The sequence below is a fragment of the Lathyrus oleraceus genome, chromosome 6 (genome assembly GCF_024323335.1).
Source record: "Lathyrus oleraceus cultivar Zhongwan6 chromosome 6, CAAS_Psat_ZW6_1.0, whole genome shotgun sequence".
NCBI lineage: Eukaryota > Viridiplantae > Streptophyta > Magnoliopsida > Fabales > Fabaceae > Lathyrus > Lathyrus oleraceus.
The window spans coordinates 23,160,797-23,181,380 of NC_066584.1; the positions used below are offsets into that span (position 1 = coordinate 23,160,797).

The 20,584-nt window shown below is 35.8% G+C and overlaps 1 long non-coding RNA gene across 2 annotated transcripts; it reads left to right on the plus strand.

Moving 5' to 3' along the window:
- The first annotated feature begins 6,289 nt into the window (after positions 1-6,289).
- On the plus strand, positions 6,290-20,262 carry LOC127093887 (uncharacterized). Of its 2 annotated transcripts, XR_007792606.1 has the most exons (3): positions 6,528-6,793; positions 19,693-19,802; positions 20,078-20,262. It is a non-coding gene; the product is annotated as an uncharacterized LOC127093887 (long non-coding RNA). The 2 variants fall into 2 exon arrangements; XR_007792605.1 differs by lacking the exon at positions 19,693-19,802 and having other exon boundaries at positions 6,290-6,793.
- The last annotated feature ends 322 nt before the right edge of the window (positions 20,263-20,584 follow it).

Consider the following 20,584-nt stretch of genomic DNA (forward strand, 5'->3'; position numbering starts at 1 on the left):
CCCAATTTCGTATCTCCCTATCTTTCTTTATCTATATTTCTTTCTAATTCTAATTTGTTAGAAGGGAAAAACATGTGAAGAATGATGAGAATTGGTATTAACAATGCATATATAGAATCCATACCAAAAAACGATTTTGCCCTTGGTTCCAATTTCAATTTACTAATGACTTTTACTAGCTCAATTAAGCTCTAAGCATATCATCTTGCTTAAACTTGAGATTATCACTCTTAATATCCTTCCATTGACTAGTTCCTCACATTAGCCATACTTAGAAAATTTTGTGAAACCACAAATTATTAGAAAATTAAATTCAATTTAATTACATTGAATATTAAAAAAATCCATTCTTTTTACTTCTAATTAATATCATTATTTATTATGGTGCAATGTTTTTATGTGTAAAGACAAATTTTTCCAATCCTCTTATTTGATACATGTTATATGAAATTTGTGGTTATAAATAGACTCCGTATAATTTATAAAAAAAAAATAGGTCAATGGTATAAATATATAAATAAATGAATAAAAAATTAAGAGATTTTTTTTTTTCAAAACAATCATTTTAAAAAAAAAATAGAAAATAACCAATTATTCAAAAAAAAAAACCAAAATAACCGGGTTTTGAAGAGGATGCGCCAGATGAATTGACGCATCCCCAATGCATGAAGAGGAGGCGCCAATAGCATTGGCGCATGCATTGGGCTCCTCATGAGGAAACGTCAATGTTAGTGGTGCCTGCATTGGACCCTCATGAGGAGGCGCCAATGCTAGTGGTGCCTGTGTGTGTTTGGTTGTGTGGGCGCCAATTCATTTGGCGCCTATGTGTGCTTGGTTGTGTGGGCGCCAATCCCTCAGGCGCCCACGTGTTTTGTACAATTGATGTTCCGTCTCTATAAATACCACGCCTTGGATACAATATTTTTCACTCAAACTCATCTTCTAATACCATAATTTGTCTAGTTCAAACACCATCAATTTCAATTTTCTCTGTTTCAACAATGTCTGCATACATTCAGAAACGAAATGCTGATGTAATATTTTCCGTCGTTGCGGCTCCGATATATATTCGACTTTGGAACACAGATACGTTTGAACGTCTTAATCAAATGGTGTACAGTTGGTTAGAGGGAGAAATTGGAGAGGGTGAACGGATTAGAAGAATACAATGGCTTATGTCCATGTTCAACCAAAATGGAGAAGTACGTGAATGGGTGGATATTAAGACCGACCAAGACACTCGTAGGATGATGCATTACATGTTCAAAACTGTTTTGATGGTTGTAATTGCATAGTTCTTGTATTGTATTTGTTATAATTATTTGTGTTACTGTTTATGTAATGGTACTTTCGTCACAGACGTCTAATATGAAATAAATTTAGTTTTCAATATATTTCAATAGAGGTACATGTAAATTTATCTGATTGTGCTCGTTCCAACACTAGGACAGTTATTACGATTGTAACCTGGCTGACGGCATGAACTACATAGTCTAACCATTTTGTTCGCCGTATCCATTTCGGTTCGAATCTGTGTGCTATTTGGGCGACCCTTTTTCTTCCTTCGCATAACTTCGGTGTGCCAGACGATGTCCCCTTGATATTCTGACCAATAATCCTCTTTTGCCACTACGGAAAAACTATTTTTATAAACATTTGAAAGGCTGGCGACTTTGTAAACTTCAGATAGCAAGTAGGATGGATCTCTTCGAACCTTTGAGCATGTCGCAATTACATGGGAGCAGGGGGTACGAAAGGCTTGGAACTTTTCACAGTCGCACCAACCTCTATCTAGTTCGACTCTGTATTGTCCCATCGGCATGCCCTCATTGTGATCCATGGACTCGGCAACACTAAACCAACCTTTAGTTCGGTCAAAGACCGTAACCACGTGTGTGTTTGCTTTGCCAGCTTCATGTCTGATGAATTTCATTGAAGCATCATTGAACAATTGTCCAGATTGCAACACCGAACTCCATTTTGAGCGTCTGGTTTCAAACAACGCCCCTAGCCTGAAATATGTAGCCTACACCAAAGCGGTTATTGGTAGGTTACAGATGCCTTTGAAGACATAGTTCATTGATTCCACAAGATTTATTGTCATGTGGCCCCAACGCTGACCGTTGTCATATGCCCTAGTACACTTCTTCAATGGAATACTATTGATCCACCGTACCGCATCTTCGTTCGACAATCTTATTTCCCCACTGTAGTGTTTGAAAGAATGTTCTGATAATGTGTAACCTGCATTGACAACCTTCTTCCGCAACGTCTTATCTTTAATTTCCCGCATGAAATTATGAGCAATATGTCTAATACAAAACACATGCGTCGAAGGAGGACTTTGCCAGTTGTTATCAATGTTATTATATGCACTGATGATTGAAGGGTGTCTGTCGGAGATCAAACATAAGTTAGGCTGAGGTGCAACGTGCAATCGGAGATTTCTTGGGGAAAAACTCCATCCCTTAGCAGTCTCCCCTTCAACTAGGGCAAAGGTGATTGGAAAAATATTGTTGTTCCCATCTTGTGTCACTGCCATCAGTAACGTTCCTTTGTATTTTCCATACAACCATGTACCATCAATTTGTATAATTGGTTTACAGAAAGAAAAACCTATGATACATGGTTGATATGCCCAGAATAGACGGTGAAATATTCTATTTCCAACAGCACACGTACCATCTGGTGTATAGGCGGGCAATGTTTCCATCTTGACAATTGTCCCGGCAGCATATTGTTTTAGAGCCAACAGGTATTTTGGAAGTTGTTTGTAAGACTCCTCCCAATTGCCAAACACTTTTTCAACATCTTTTGTCCTAGCTATCCATGTCTTCCTATATGATGGAGTATACTCGTACTCTGCCCTAATATGCGAGATTATTGTACTCACCTTTAACAACGGATTGTCGCCAATGACAGACAATATTTCATCGCATATTAGCTGAGAGCTTAATTTACGATGATCCTGTATTGGGTTTGTCAGCATGCATGTGTGATCTGGACCCATTGATCCAATCTCCCAAGACTCGCTCCTCTTCCGGTACGAAGCTGACAACCTAAAAAGGCAGTGCTCATTCGGACAATAAACTTTATACCTCGATGCGTTAGTTCTGTCAACTCTGAAATCAGCTGATAGTTGCATGTGGAATTTCTTAAAAGGCAGTGCTCATTCGGACAATAAACTTTGTACCGTCACACTTGAGGACGTGTACATGTTGTTGGGTCTCCGTATAGATGGAAAGGCATTGAATGGTAGAGTTAACCAAGACAATAATATCTACAATGAATTATTGGGTGCCCCTTTGTTAGACGACGAAACTGAGGGAGACACATCTGGTCAAGCAATGGGGCAAGGTATAAATTTAAAATACCTTAAACAATATTATGCCAGTATAGTATTGTCTGACGATTCAACCGAGTATGAGAAAATAATAAAAGCTCGGTGTTATTTATGATTTTATTTGATAATTTTTGTTTTCAAAAAGTACAGGTGATTCTGTAAATATAATGTATTTACCTTTATTACGCAACATTAATAAGGTAAACACTTATAGTTGGGGTTCAGCTATGTTGACCCATCTATATAGTGCAATGTGTAGAACTGGAAAAAAGAATACATGTACTTTTCTTTCATGTGCGTACTTGCTTCAAGCTTGGGGTTGGTCAAGATTGCCGTCGCTCGCCCCGATAAATGAGCGCTCATTCGTGTTCCCGTTTGCAACCAAGTAAGTCTAACACTTTACCATTTACGATTTAGTTAATTATATTTTATATTATAATTAACAGTAAATAATATTTTTCACTTTTTTTTTATCTTAGGTGGTCAGTAAGGGGAATGAACTACAATAGGTGTCCGAAATACGCTATTGTAGTCTATCGCAATCTATTGGACCACATTGGACATGACGATGTAATAATCCTACCCAACTATATTTTAATTTAAAAAGACTTCTCAAATTATTTTCCATATAATCGTTTCGTATTGTTTTACAGTTTGTCTGGAGGCCATATTTGGGTCTGGATCATGATGTGAACCATGACGATGCTGCAGTTTGGACAGCGAAGACACCGATTATCCGATTCACTACGGTGGAAATGCACCAGAGTGATCGGGTCAAACTGCAATTCGGAATGCTACAACAGATTCCAGAATCTCCCACGTGTTTGGGGAATTAGCATCAAAAAAGGGTTGATGCACAATGGGATTATTCTGACTGGAGAGACTTCGCAAAAGAGATGTGTTGTCAATGGAGGAATCGACGACAACACATCTTGAACGAACCAGTCATCCATGGTGCAAGACCGACTCAATAATATATGACATGGTTTAGGTCGGTAACAACTCAGTAATTTATATCTGAGCCGCGGTATTTGATAGATCCACGCCAACTTGCTTCGTCATCGTACGCCCCACAACAATTCACCACCCAACACCAATGTGAATCCACCCAAACCCAACAACCAACCACACAACATCAACCAACCACATACACACAACAACCAAACACCCAACATCGCAACCCATTCATGCCAACCACCCAACAACCAACCATCCAACGTCGCAATCCATTCATACCACCCACCCAAACACAAAACCAAGAATCAAACCCCGCAACCATAGCCGTCTATAGCCCAGATGATTCATATGGGTCACTTCATTGTAGCCCCCCACCAATGACCACCCAAACATCCCATCAACATAACACCCAACCATTGTTTAACTATGGTACGCCCCAGGAACCATTGCTTCGTTTCCAAAACGACTCAATGGCCCAATTTGGGCAACTATACCGTCCCCAATTCACCCAACCCCAACGACCTAACTACGATGACATGGACACCGAACTCCATTACGGAAGCGCCGTTGGCCAGAGCCCCTCTGGATATTGGGAGCAAATGATGACACATTTGTCAAATACCGCTGGAACTTCCGTCGGACCTTCCAACCAGCCGTCGCTCAATCAGGTCACCACACAAAGACCCCAAACACCTCAAGAAAATCGTGGGAGACCTCGGAGACAAACTAACGCACCAGGATGTGGAATAGGGGGACGTTATAATCGGGTCGGTCATTAGTTTATTGTCAGTCCAATGTAACCAATTATTACATCATCAATGAATTTATTTTTTTCCATTACTATTTCTTATTTATTAAATAATGATAATTAATAATTAAAAAAAAATAAAAAACTAAAAAATTTAAAAAAATTTATAAAAAAAAAATAGCAGGGGGTGTATGCGCCAGATGAATTGGCGCATACACCAACCAAATACACACAGGCACCACTAGCATTGGCGCCTCCTCATGAGGGCCCAATGTAGGCGCCACTAGCATTGACGCCTCCTCATGAGGAGCCCAATGCATGCGCCAATGCTATTGGCGCCTCCTCTTCATGCATTGGGGATGCGCCAATTCATCTGGCGCATCCTCTTCAAAACACGGTTATTTTTGTAATTTTTTTGAATAATTGGTTATTTTCGAAAAAAAATTAAAAAAATGGTTATTTTGAAAAAAAAAATCAAATTAAGATACATTAAATATTACAATATAATTATTATTATCGTATAAATATATATGTTACATGTGCATTAAAAACAAGAGATTAATTACTATATACTGTCAGTATAAAAAAATTTACATGGTCTATCACTCGTTTACATTACTTTATAGATTTTTAAAATAAAAATCAAATTTATTTTAATATTCAACGTCTATGATTAACTGACGGTATAAAATCCTCTTATAGTGTATTAAATTCTAAAAACAATTAGTTAATTCTTCTATTAAAAGTTAATTTCCCATTAGGGAATTATATTAATTTATAAAAAACTATGGGAATCCGTAAACATTACAATAGATCATGTTATACCTTTTCATAAGTGATTTGCATTAACAAACAAAAAAGTAAAAAAGAAATGGACTTTAAACTGGGTTTTTAATATTTTTGAAAATCAGAGTTTTTTTACTTAAAAATCATGTATTTTAAAATAGTTGGCAAACTTGAACTGACGTGGACACCGTTGTGTCATTCTTTTTTATATGTCACTATTTTTTTATTTAATCTAAAATAATTATAAAAAATACTAATTTTCTAAAATACTTTGTAAAAAATGCAAAATTTAATAGATTTAATGGTGATGCTCTGAAGTACTATAATTCAGAAGAAGTAGAAAAAGGAGCGCAAACACAGATTTTTCTGACCTAATTCATACGCCAACATTTGTTTTCTATTTAGCCTCCTCCATGCAAAGTGGAGCTGATACTCGAAAAGAAAAAAGAAGGTGTTGGAGATACGAAGAAAAAGTCATTTGTTCTTGTTTACAAAATCAATATCATGAATTCTTATTTTGCATAATAGTAAAAATATAAATGATTTTTTTCTTGATTGAAGAATAAAGGCAAGAATCCGATCTTATTTGAATTTGTATTTTTTTTATTTGTATTTTAAGGAGAAAATGAAGAAAAATTAATGACAATTAATTATAATAAAAGAAAATAAAAAGATTAAGAAGCACCATATTAAAATGAGATTTGAGATAGAAGAAACTATTGAATTTTTTTCAGGTCTGTAGCCAAGATTGGTCTCCAAGCTTATCTTTATCCAATCTTGCAAACCTGCATCAAAGAAAATATTCCAGTACGCTTCTCTAACAAAAGAGAGCCAAATAGTTTTAGCAGCAACATAGTCTCGCAAAGCATAGTCTCCCCCGTTCATGAATTTCCAGTTTGTGAGCTTGGCTTTAACATTTTCCATTTTGTGGGAAAATTACCCGTTAGAGGCACACCCAGGTATTCTTCCTAACTCATATGTTTCCTTGAAACCTGACATCTGTAGAAACTTTCTCTTGACTGACACATGAGTGTTTTTTTAGAACAATGTTAATTCGTTAACTTGATCTCTAGCAGAAAGTGGTGAGGACATTATTCATACAATCCATTTGCTTTCTAGTTGCTTTCTCAAAACATTAAGTGAGATATGACCGGGCCTCTTCTTCTTGATTTGATGCTAACCCATTTACCTCTGTCCACTGCTTCATAAATCATATGTGAGAGTTTATCCATACATAACATAAATAGATACTGGGACATAGGATTGCCATGTCTTAAGCCTTTTTTTGGGTTGGAAGAGGTTGGTGCCTTGTCCATTCCACATAATACTCATACTTGTTGAGCTTATCGGAGCCATAATGACCTGGACTAACTTCCCCGAAAATCCAATCTCCTATAACACTTTACGCACAAAACTCAAACAAAGTTTATCATATGCCATAGCTAAATCCACCTTCACCACAAAGAAACAATGCCTACCTTTGATTATATTCATGTTGTGCATCATCTCCTGGGAGACTACAATGTTCTCTTAAATATTTATCCTTGGGATAAAACCCATTTAATAGGGACCAATGACTCCGTTTATCAAATATTTCAATTTATTCACAATAACTTTGCTCGGTACCTTATAAATGGTACTAGAGAGGGAGATAAGTCTTAATTGTTGCGCACCTGTTGGATTTGACACTTTTGGGATTAGGTAAATCTCAGTTTGATTCAATTCCTTAATCTTCTCAAATTTGTTCCATATTCTGATGATGTCTTTGCACATATTATCACAAATAGTAGTCCACGACTTCTCGAAAAACTAGTAGGGAAATCGTATGGACCTGGATCTTTCTAAGGAGCCATTTTGAAGATGGCCCGCTTGATTTCAGTGAAACTAAGATCTTCTTGCAGCTTGTTACAATCATACGAGCTTAATTTAGGAAAAGAGAATCAAGCAGGTTTCCTTTTACTTATCTTAATATCAGTAGTATACAAGTTAATGTAGAATGATTTAAACAAACTTTGAAAATGTCTTGGGTCCTCAATCCAAACTCCTCTGCCATTTTTAATCATCGTAATTGTATTCTTCCTGTGTCATTGAACAACTTAAATGTGATAATAGCACGTGTTTCTATCGCCATTAACTACCTATTTTACCCTAGAACTTTGGAGCTAAAGAAGTTCCTCTTTGTGAAGAATCTTCGACATGTCTTGTTGTAACTTATTCTTTAGTTTATTAAGGCCCTCGTAATCTCTGCCTTCATGAATGGCTCTCTGAATACCTTTAATTCTTCCTAAAAACTCCTTTTTCTTCTAAGCATCAGTTTCTTCCAAGATACAATCTAAGATTTGAATTGCTCTAGATTCAATTTAATAGTGCAATCCTCCTTCCACGCCTCTTTAATCCACCCTTCATAATTATCCTCCAACAGCCACACATTCTCAAAATGGAATCTCCTATTGCTTATGCATATCTCTTCCTCTTTTAGTGAAATGAGAAATGGATGATGATCTGAGAACTCCATTCTAGTTAAAACCTTGATATACACATTTAGAAATTAGATCCTCCAAAAATCATTGCACAAGACTCTATTGAGTCTTTCATAAATTTTAAACTCATCCTTGATAGATGGGTCCTCTCTGTTGGAAATCTCTGAAAATCTATGGAGAATTTCAATCAATCTTAATGAACAAGATTGTTATTACCCACACAATGACAATAAAAAAGAACAATGGAGAAAGAAAGTAAAGAACGATGAAAGAGAAGAGTAATAAAATTCTGCAGAGTTTCTCTTTGTCCACAAACTGTGGAAAACTTCTGATTCACTTTGCAACTGTAAAATACTGTGAATACAATATTATGAATACTCTATTCACTTCATTACAAAAATAAGGGTTGCTCCCTCTATTTATAGATTTAGGTTAACTTGGACCTCAAACCAAAGCTCAAAACTATAAAAGCCCAAATCAGCTAACACTACTAAAATATGCCTAAGTCAAAATTCTGTGTGAAGCAACATGCTTTGACACTTCGACACAAAACTCAACACACTAGGTGGTTCGACACTTCCTTACTCTGTCGAGCAACCTGCTTCGACACAAGGAATTACAATTCAACACACCACCTAATTTATTGTGTCTAAGCTATCTACATTCATCATAGCTCTTAGTCTTCTGAACACTTCAACCTGCACTCCCTTCGTCTGATGTCTGCAATCTAATTCTCAGTTATGCAGTGTTCCACATTCATCTTCCCATCTGCTATCTGCTCTCGAAGATAATGGAACCTCATTTCGATGTGCTTGCTTCAACCATGTGCTATCGGATTCTTTGCCAGATTGATAGCTGACATGTTGTCAATCTTCATGATAATTGCTCCATGACTCTTTGTTGTCATCTCTTCGACCAGATTCACCATCCATGTATCTTGACATGCACAAAGAGAAGCAATTATGTATTCTACTCCGCACGATGATAATGCCACTACTGACTCTTTTCTCGAACTCCAAGCAACTGGTGCACCACCTAGCATAAATACATAGCCAATTGTGGATCTTCGATCCTTAGCATCAATACACTAACTTGAGTCGGTGTATCCCACTAATTTGCATTATTTTCCTTCAGGAAACAAAATGTCATAGTCGATAGTTTCTTTTAGATACCTTAGTATCCTCTTTGCTGCTGCTAGATGATACCTTTGGCTTCTGCATGAACCTACTCAACATACCTACATTGTATGCTAAGTCAGGTCTTGTATGACAAAGGTATCGAAGTGACCCAATAAGTCTTTTGTATTGGGTTGGATCGGCATTATCTGAATCTGAATCTTTCGACAATTGTAATCTGAGCTCAGCTGGAGTCGAAGTTGGGTTGCAATCTTGCATTCTCAGTCCAATCCCATTCTCTAAGCTCATCTATGATCACGTCCTTGTTGATCACCACTTTCTTATTCACTGGATCGAACAACTTGTATCCTCCAATCGAATAATATCCTATCAGGATCATCTGACTTGACTTTTCATCAAGTTTTCTTCTCAACTGACCTGGCACATGTCTATGTGCTATAGATCCAAACACCTTCAGATGACTCAAGCTAGGCTTGACACCAGACCAACATTCTTCTGGTGTGATTCCTTCTAGCTTCTTCGCCGGACATCTGTTAAGGATATATGTCGCAGTCGACACAGCTTCTCCCCATAATTCTTTGGGTAGATGCTTGCCTTTCAACATACTACTAACCATATTCATAATGGTTCTATTCTTCCTCTCTGCGACTCCATTCTGTTGTGGAGTGTAGGGTGGCCCCACCTCAAGCACAGTCCCTTCTTTCATACATAATGCATCGAAGTCTTTCGATACATATTCTCCACCACCATCAGTTCTCAAAATCTTGATCTTTTGACCGCTCTGTCTTTCGACCATAGATTTAAACTTGAAAAATGCCTCAATCACTTCACTTTTCTTCTGGATCAGGTAAGACCACAATTTTTGACTAAAATCATCTATGAATGTAACAAAGTATTTGTTATCTCCAATCGAATCCACCTGGAGAGGACCACATACATCATAGTATATGACTTCAAGAATTGGCTTCGGCCTGCTTCCTGCATCCTTACTGAAGTTGTTCTTATGCTGCTTTGCCTGCACACGTTCTTCACACACTTCGTTTGGAATATCGATTTCTGGTAATCCTGAAACCATATTTCTTCTCTTCAAATCTCTGATGTCTTTGAAATTGAGATGACCAAGTCTGTAATGCCATATCCATTCATCTTTGCTGGCTGCTGTTGCAAGGCACTTATGCTCCATCATATTAAGCTCAATCTTGAAGGTTCTATTCTCAGACATTGGAGGCTTCAAGATCAACCTTCCATTTGAGTTGAGAACTCTCATCATCTTGTCTTCGATCGACACCTTGTAGTTCTTTTTGACCAACTGCCTTATGCTGAGCAAATTACTCTTCATGCCTGGTATGTACAACACATTTGAAATTACCGACCTCTTTCCATCTTTCCTCATAATCAGAACATCACCAACACCTTCAGCTGCTAGGGTGTTGTCATTTGCAAATTTCACCATGTTCTTCATTGAGGGTTTTATGTTGACAAACCAATCTTTTCTTCCAGACATGTGTGATGAGTATCCTGAATCCAAGTACCACTGGTCCTTGAATCTCTCTTATTCTCTTGTTGTAACCATCAACAACGTCTCTTCTTCTTCATGTTTCGCCAGCTTTGCATAAGTTTCTTGATTCTTCTGCTTTTCTGGACAATCACTAGAATAGTGACCATACCTTTGACAATTGTAACACTAAATGTGACTCTTGTCTGCCTTTTGACCACCACCTTTTCCTCTACCTGCAACACCATCTCTTTGGTTGCCTTGGTTCTAGGGTTTTCTCTGATTCGACCAGTTTCCTTCTTGCTGATTTCGACCAGTCGAATTGTTGTAGCCTCTTATGCCTTTGTTGCCATTCCAACTTCCTTTGCCTTTTCTTTCTTTCGCTGATTGAGCATGCAAAGCCATATCACTCTCCGACTTTCCTGCAACTCTTCCAACCATTCTTTGTTCATGAGATTCAAGCGTCCATTGAAGCTTTTCCTTTGTCAATTTTGACAAATCTTTCGACTCTTCTATGGCTACTACCACGTGGTCAAACTTTGGAGCCAACGACCTCAAGATCTTTCCAACAACAGATCTTGATGTCAACACTTCTCCACATACCTTGATTTAATTCACCAGTTTCGTAACCTTGGTGAAGAAATCAGTTATGCTTTCATTGTCTTCCATCTATTTCTCCAGAATTTCCCATGCTTCTTTCGATGACTCTACATCACTAACCTTTTCAAAGTTATCTACATCAACACATTGATGGATTATAAAGAGAGCTTTATGATCTTTCTTCTTCAATTCTTTATGTGCAGCCTTTTCTTGATCTGTCGCGGCTTCTGCAAGCGTTGTTACTCCTTCCTTCACAAGATCCCAAAGATCTTGATAACATAACACAACATTTATCTGCTTGCACCAATTCTCATAATTGTTGTTCTTGAGAATCGGAAGATTTGCTGAAAAATGTCCGTTTGGATGATTCGTTGCCATGGTGATTTTTTTCCCACAAATCGATTATCCGGAGCTCTTGATACAAGATGCTGGAAATCCCCCAAAATCTATGGAGAATTTCAATCAATCTTGATGAACAAGATTGTTATTACCCACACAATGACAATAAAAGAAAAGAACAATGGAGAAAAAAAGTAAAGGACGATGAAGGAGAAGAGTAATAAAATTTTGTAGAGTTTCTCTCTCTCCACAAACTGTGGAAAACTTCTGATTCACTTTGCAACTGCAAAATACTGTGAGTACAATGTTATGAATACTTTATTCACTTCATTACAAAAATAAGATTTACTCCCTCTATTTATAGATTTAGGTTAACTTGGACCTCAAAGCAAAACTCAAAACTATAAAAGCCCAAAATAGCTAACACTACTAAAATAGGTCTAAGTCAAAATTCTGTGTGAAGCAACATGCTTCGACACTTCGACACACAACTCAACACACTAGGTGGTTCAACACTTCCTTGCTCTGTCGAGCAACCTGCTTCGACACAAGGAATTACAATTCAACACTCTCCAAGTGTATCGGTGTCGATATGAGCTCATATTCATCAATATACAAGAATCCACCTCATCCCTAAACAAGTCACATATTTTTAGTGGAAGCTTTAATGTAACATCCATAATTTATTTTAATATTTTAATTAAATATTAGGATATTTGAATTTGCATGTTGTATGATTTATTTTGATTGATGATATTATTTTTGGTGATATGGGTGTTATAAGGATATTTTAGTAATTTAATAATTACTGAAATAGTTGTGTTGAGAGCGTGAGGTTTAAAAATTAGAGTTATTTGAATTATTGGTCATAATTAGTTAATTTAAAGATATTTATTAGTAATAGAAATAATTAGAGTTTTAGAAATTAATTATAATGCTTTAGTTAAATATTTATTTAATGGTATCATACCCCAAAATTTACCCTCGCCTTTTCACTTGTCACCTGACCTTTAGCTTGAGATTCATCTACACTCATTCATGGTCAAATACATCTGCATCATTCATTCACATTATCACTTTCAAACAATCATCATATATTCAAAGTTTGTGGTTGCTTATACCTAACAAGAACTAGAGTTTGCTTGAGAATCAAGCCCTATAGATTGTACAGTCATTGAGGAAAGCTCATCATATGGACCAAGGTACTAAACCCTAATTATAGGTGCTTGAGACCTTGGAGATTGCATCATGGTGTTCACTCAACCCTAAACCATAGTTTCTTGATATTTGAGGATCATGAATCATGTGACTTGCATTAGGGTATTGTAAACCCTAATTTTGGTTCATGTATTTGGTGAACCACTTGTGTTGAAGCCTTGATCTTTGGTCTTAGGTCCTTGATTTTTAATTGTATCTTGATCTTGACCTAACTACAACCCTAATTCATAGTTTAGGGCATCTGATCATTGTGATTTGCATCATGTCATTCTTGTTAATCTGTGGGTCATGGTTTGTTATATGCTTGATGTTTCTTTGGTCCAAGGCCTTGTTGCATTCATGGTAAATGATTTCATGGTCTCATGATCCATTTGATCCAAAGTCTTATTACATTCACATTTTCATTCATTTTTTCATGGTCTCATTAGTGCATCACTAGCCTATGATCTCATGTTTCATTAATGTGTCATGATTCAAGCTTGCATTAAAGTTCATTGATTCAAGATGTCTTAAATATCCCTTGACCTCAAGATCGTATTGCATTCATGGTTTCCTAAGTACATAGATTAGCATGATTTCAAGAGTTTTCAAACATGGACTTTTGGAGGAAAAACATAACTTGAAAAGTAAGGCATTATTTCATTTGAGTCCAAAAGACCATTTCCATTCAAAAACTTGTCCATTCATTCAATTGTCATTTACATTGTCCATACAAGAAAAAGGCAAAAAAAAATACAAAGTTGACCTATAATTGACTTTTGGTCAACTATTAACTTTTTGGTCAACCGGTTGAAAAAAAATCAAATGACCTATCCTAAAGACCTAACCTTAATCTCTACTTGAAGTCCATATTCTTCCTATCTTCCCATTTGATTCCATGGCCAAATTTCTTCATGAACAAGTTACCATATTTTGCACCAAGCCTTGTGTTCGCAATCAAGTGCCATGCCTTGAAACCTTGCCTTGAAACAATGACCAAGCCAGCAGCCCTGCATTCACAACATGCCATAGAATCACAACATGCCATAGAATCCAATAAATCAATAAACAAACATTACACATTCATGATTTTAGGCAATATTCAAACATACTTAATTCAACATTTGTCCCAACAAGCATACACAATACATCATCCAACATGTAACATAAAGCATACAAAGCAATTAGGCAATGCATTCACATTCATTCATCATAAACAAAATCAACCAAACACATGAACAAGCCATAAAATTTTGAATAAGTTACCAATATTCCTCCAACAAAAATATTTTATCGTGCATCAAGCAAAGTTTTGAATAAATTCCCAAACATGCATGACAGGCCTGCAACATACATTGCAAACAACTTCATATCATTGCCCTGCAAACCTCAAAATCACATGGTATCATAAGCAGACCTGCATCATCCAACATTGCATCATTATACAGTCCATGTACATGCATGGTAGACCTGTTTGTGACATTGCAACAGGATGCATATCATTTCCATGCCAACCATTTTGCCTTGCATCATCATACCATATAACAACTCCATACAGTTTTAGCTAAACTAACATAATTCTTACATTGCATAACAAACTGAATAAGCAATTAACAGATGAACACAAAGCAGGCCATGATAGAAAGTTGAAAATGTATCCACTTACACCAACCAAAAAACCTGCAACAGGGCATCAGTTTCAGGCCTAATAAACCATCTAACTGCATCAGTATTCATACATCATCACCACCAAATAACATTCCAACTAATGAAACCTAACAGTTGATTTTTCACTAACTGATTGTTTCAATTAACAACTCTTCACTCTACTAACCCAACATTTAACAGCTGACTTTTTTTACCCAACTAACCCAATCAATAACTAACAGTTCATAACAGTTATGATAACTCACAAAATCAAATCTACTTCACTAACTAACTAACTTTCCTAACAGAGTCAACTAACAGATGAGATCTCTAACCAACTCTCACCATCATGATTTAACATAAATCAAACTCTGTTAAATCCAACCTCCATAAATAGCCACCATCAACCACAATTCAGTACGCGTTTTCACTCACTCTCACAAATCTCATAATCTTAACACTCTCATACTCTCACAAATTTCAGAGCAACACTCAGAATCCTCTTTCTCTGCAATTTCTCGGATCTCACTCACATGAAAAATTCAGAAGGTGTAAGAAGAAGAGGAGAAATAGAAGAAAGAAGAAGAAGATGGGAGCAAGGACATACATGATTTCAAGTGATTCCCTCGCTGCAAGCTTCTTCCTCACTGCAATGACTCGCCGGAGCGAACCTCCACTTTAGATGTATTCTTCTTCTTCTCATTTCTTCTCAATCTCTTCACCACTGGGTCACTTACACCATGGGGATCATTAGCCCTAAACTCAGTTCGAATCCATAAACAACCGTCATGTAATTTTGAGTATAAATCCTAGGGTTCTTCACTCTGATTCTGATTTCTGAAGTGATGTTTGGAAGTTGGATGGAATTGAGTTGATTTTAAGGTTGAGGTTGGAATCACGATTCTGATTATGTAACCAGATTTATGATATGATCTCCGCCTCCGCCTGAGGAGATTTCCGGCGCGGCGGAGACGGAGGAGGTGTGTTTGAATGGTTGGTGCGCTGATCCTTTGAATTTTCAATCATAATCCCTCTTTTTTTTTGTCTCAAGTGAATTAGTCCTTTCATCCCTGCACCCCGGACCTGCTCCATGCACCCCTTGCCTACTTTGTTTTGTTATTTTGTGTTATTTTCATTCTTTTTAAAAAAAAATTAAAATGATTGTTAATAGAATTTGATTTGATTTGCACATTTTTTTTTGCATGCAATTGATTTGTAGAAATTAATACTTAATTTGTTTAGTTTGTTTTTAATTCTTTTGATCATATAAATGTATATCTAATTAGTATTTAATTAGAATTTAATTAGGTTTTGATGTTAATTTGCAACTTAGGATTTTAGAAATTGATCCACATTGCATGTTGACTCTTTTGTCCTTAGGTTCTAGAAACTCCACACCATTCACATGCTCACATCCTTATAACATGCCCTGATGAATTAACCAAAATAAATTTTTGGTTAGTCTATCATTTCACTTCTATTTGAATCCCTATCAAGTCAAGTGATTTTTGGTCATTTGATAGGATTGCATCTTTGTCTATCCCTCTAGTTCATTTTCAGTACAAGACACACTCAAACTTTAAAGACTGGAGCAATGTTCAACACACAACAAAGGGCTAATATCAACACTTATCAATCACATTTTGAATTGTGACCCATGAGCCTTAAGTAGTAGAGAAGGGGTGAGAGTTAGCATTCATATCCTCATTTTGAATATCTTTGGGTACGGGAGGAATGACCCAGTTTCTCAGAGTATTCACCTCTATTCATAGACTTTAGTATTATTCGAATCAAATGATTGTCAAGTCTCTTTCTTCACAAGCAACACTACATCATCAAGATCCACAAGCAGGAATATTCTTCAGTAACTTGTCAGTTATGATGAGGATTACACGACACGAGCCTTAAGCAGTAGATAAGGGGTGAGAGGGGGCATTCATATCCTCATTCTGAATATCTTTGGGTACGGGATGAATGACCCAATTTCTCAGAGTATTCACCTCTATTCATAGACTTTAGTACTATTTGAATCAAATTATTGCCAAGTCTCTTTCTTCAGAAGCAACATTGCATCATCAAGATCCACAAGCAAGAATCTTCTTCAGCAAGTTGTCAGTTATGATAAGGATTATATGACACGAGCCTTAAGCAGTAGAGAAAAGGTGAAAGGGGACATTTTTATCCTCATTCTGAATATCTTTAGGTATGGGACGAATGAACCAGTTTCTCAGAGTATTCACCTATATTCATAGACTTTAGTGCGATTCGAATCCAGTAACTAACAAGTCTTCTTCAGGAAAGTACATTAACTACTCAACACTAAAACAAGCAACATTGCTCATCTAGTCTACTTTTGTGTTTCTTTAGTTTAAATACCACTTTTCGATTTAAACACCGCTTTCTCTTTTTTATTTATATCTGGTTTAAACACCATTCCTATTACCCTTTCGATTTAAACACCATTTTTTCGGTTTAAACAACACTCTTGTATCTTTTATTGGTTTAAACACCACACTTGTATCTTTTATTGGTTTAAACATCATCATTGTCTTTTCCATTTGGTTTAAACACCATTTTGCCACCTTTCCGGTTTAAACACTGACTGTTTGATTTAAACACCACTTTTCAGGTTTAAACATCATCCTTTGGTTTAAACACCATTTTTCAGGTTTAAACATCATTCCTGGTTTAAACACCATTACCATTGCTTTGGTTGGGCTCCATTACCATTGCATTGGCATAAACCTCATTTGGTTTAAACACTAAAATATAGTTACCCCTTGGTTTAAACACCATAACCAATTTACCTTTTGGTTTAAACACCACATCAACCAAGTTGCCATCACACTCCAACACTTATTTGGTTTAAACACCACTTCAAGTTTCTTTTCGATTTAAACACCATTATCCGGTTCAAACACCATTTTCCCATATCAGTCAGTTCCCTACCACTTTACACCACTTTTTCACTTCAACCAACTTCATATCTTTCCCCTTTTCTCTTTGGTTCAAACACCAGTCATGTCTCTTGTCAGGTTTAAACACCAATTTTATCAAGTCTTCCTTTCTTTGTCGGTTTAGCTCCATTAGCTATGGATTTCTGATTTCCTTATTGCACTATAAGGATACATAGCCACGAGGCCTCCAATCCTCAGTGAGCACCCTAATTATTCTTTTCTTTTTTGCCCTTATCATTTGCAAGTAACCTTTAGATAGTAACACCCATTTGAGCATAGAATAATCAAAACGGTTCCCGTTGAGTACAACAGATGTGAGGGGGGTTAATATCTTCCCCTTGCATAATCGAATTTCTTACCCATTTTCTCTTCCCCCGGGTTTTATCGATATTTTTCCTTTCCTTCATGAATAAATAAAGTTCGATGGCGACTCTGTTGTATCTTTGAGTGTGTGATGTGCTCAAGTATTTTTTGCATAGCTTCAAATAGAAATATTTATTTAATTGGAATATTTTAAAATAATTATTTAATTAAAATTATTTTATTAGTAATAAAAGAAGAACATATTTTAACGTTAGAAATGTTAACGTTAACATTTAGGGGTGGGAGTAAGAAGGGGGTAAAATATTAAAATAAGATTAATTAGAACTATAAATATTAAAATGAAGGTGGGAGCTAAGTCATGATAGAAAATCTCAAATATATGAGAAGTGACATATCTGAGAGATGAAGAGGAGAGCTTTGGGAATGGAGAGAGAATTACTTACTATTAGGTAGCAGGATGATAAGAGTTTCCTTACCCTTTCATCAGCGCCAAGTGTTTTTTTGTTGGTTTAACCCTGTAAGTATATCGATATGTAATTTGGGCGACCAAATGAGATTTGACAAAAATCTCTTTTGGTCACTATACACTGAAATTGATGTTAATATTGCTATAAATTGTTGATGATTATAGGGAAAAAAAATTTTAATACCAAAAGTTGGAATCACGTTTTCTTAAAAATCACGTTTTGTTTTCCAAAACAAATTTGATTTTTGGTTAGAGAAAAGTCGAAAATTGGAAAAAGTCAACAAATCGAGAAAAATCGAGAAAAGTCGAAAATCAAAAATAAAAATAAAATCAAGAAAATTTGAAAAATCAGAAATCTGAAAATTAGGCGGACGATGTGGTGCAGCAGACGGCGGCGGCGATCTGGCGAGTTAGGGAAGTTTTGAGTATTTTCGATCCTTTTTGGCAGGGTCGGCCCAATCATATCGGAGACCCCGTTCTAATTTCATAAATGGGCATAATTTTTTTTAAAAATACAATAATAATAATAATAAAATATATATATATATATATATATATATATATATATATATATATATATATATATATATATATATCAAAAATACAATTATGTATTAATTAAAAATAAATTTAATTATAATTATTTTGAGTTTTGATGAAAATCTTGATTTTTGTATGTATTGAGTTTTTATCATAACATTTCTTTCAATTATTGAGTTTTTTTAATAACATTTTATTTATTTTTATAAATATTTATGAAAAAAATTGAAAGTTTTAAAATTTGGGGCCCTCTAAAATTTGGGGCCCTGTGCTGCAGCACATGCTGCACTTGCACAGGGTCGACCCTGCTTTTTAGCATTTTTAAGTTATGAAGCCTCTTCTTGGACTTTCGTATAATACTGGAAATGATTGCAACCTTCTTAGCAGATTAAATTCATTTTTGAATAAAATAAAATTTTATAATTTTCGTTTGAAAATATGATAGAAGGAGAAAAATGGATGACTTTGTGAGTAATAAAATTGAGATAATTTTAAATTGAAATATCATTGAAACAATGATTCTCTTTGGAGGCCTTTATTGACGGTATATGGTTCATACTCAAGACCTATTTTTGGTGGATAATTATTTAAATATCTTTGGATGATTTATACTTGTTTGGGTGAACTGTATTGTTTAACTACTAACATTCTCATGCATGCATATATATTGGAGTTAGGTGGGACTTCAGTCTATTCGGTGACCTTAGATCCATTTGGTGGGATCGTTAGTCTATTTGAGAGACCAGAGGCGGGTCTTAGATCTATTTGATGGGGATCGTCGATTCAGGTGAGGGATCAGAGATCGTGGAATAAATCAAAAACATACCTCTAATATCCATAAAAAATCTTGGTACCACATGTATATAGGCGAGGAGTTAGTGCGTAATAACATTGTATATGTTGAGAATTATATTTGTGCTTGTATTTGTGTATGTGTTTGCGTACTAGTATTATTGTTATATTCATTTGTCATCGTATTGCTAATTTTCACCGTTATTATTTGTAAGTGTATTCTCACCCCTTCTTCATTTTGTTGGATTGACCTTTTGCAATGTTATACAGGTAATTAGCAGGAGTAATAGATTGTGATGATTATGAGATGTTTGTGACTCCCTCTTAGCATTTTTTTTTTCATTTATTCGAATAAATGCTCTGGTATGTAACATCAGGGATTTGGGCGCTTGTATTTTCATGTATTGAGTTGTGACTCTCTTTTATAGAGTTTTCAGAAATGTTTTATTTAGACTTATTATATGTTTTTATTTTATCTTCAACTGTGAATTATTTAGTTGCATGTTTATGTATGAGAGATTTGACGAAGTAACATCATATGCATGAATTTTTCATTAAAAATAAATTATGGGGTTTAGGGGGTTACATAGTGGTATCAGAGCAGGTCGGTCCATCCGGTTAGGTTTTGTTGACTATGTTACTTCCTAGTGTGCGACGAGTGTTTGAACATTGTCGATACAATGTTTCTTCTAACAGTTGTTTGTTGATATACATAGGAATGACTAGGAGAAACGGTTGTGATATTGTTGAGGCTCTATAAGCTATGGCTTAGGTGAT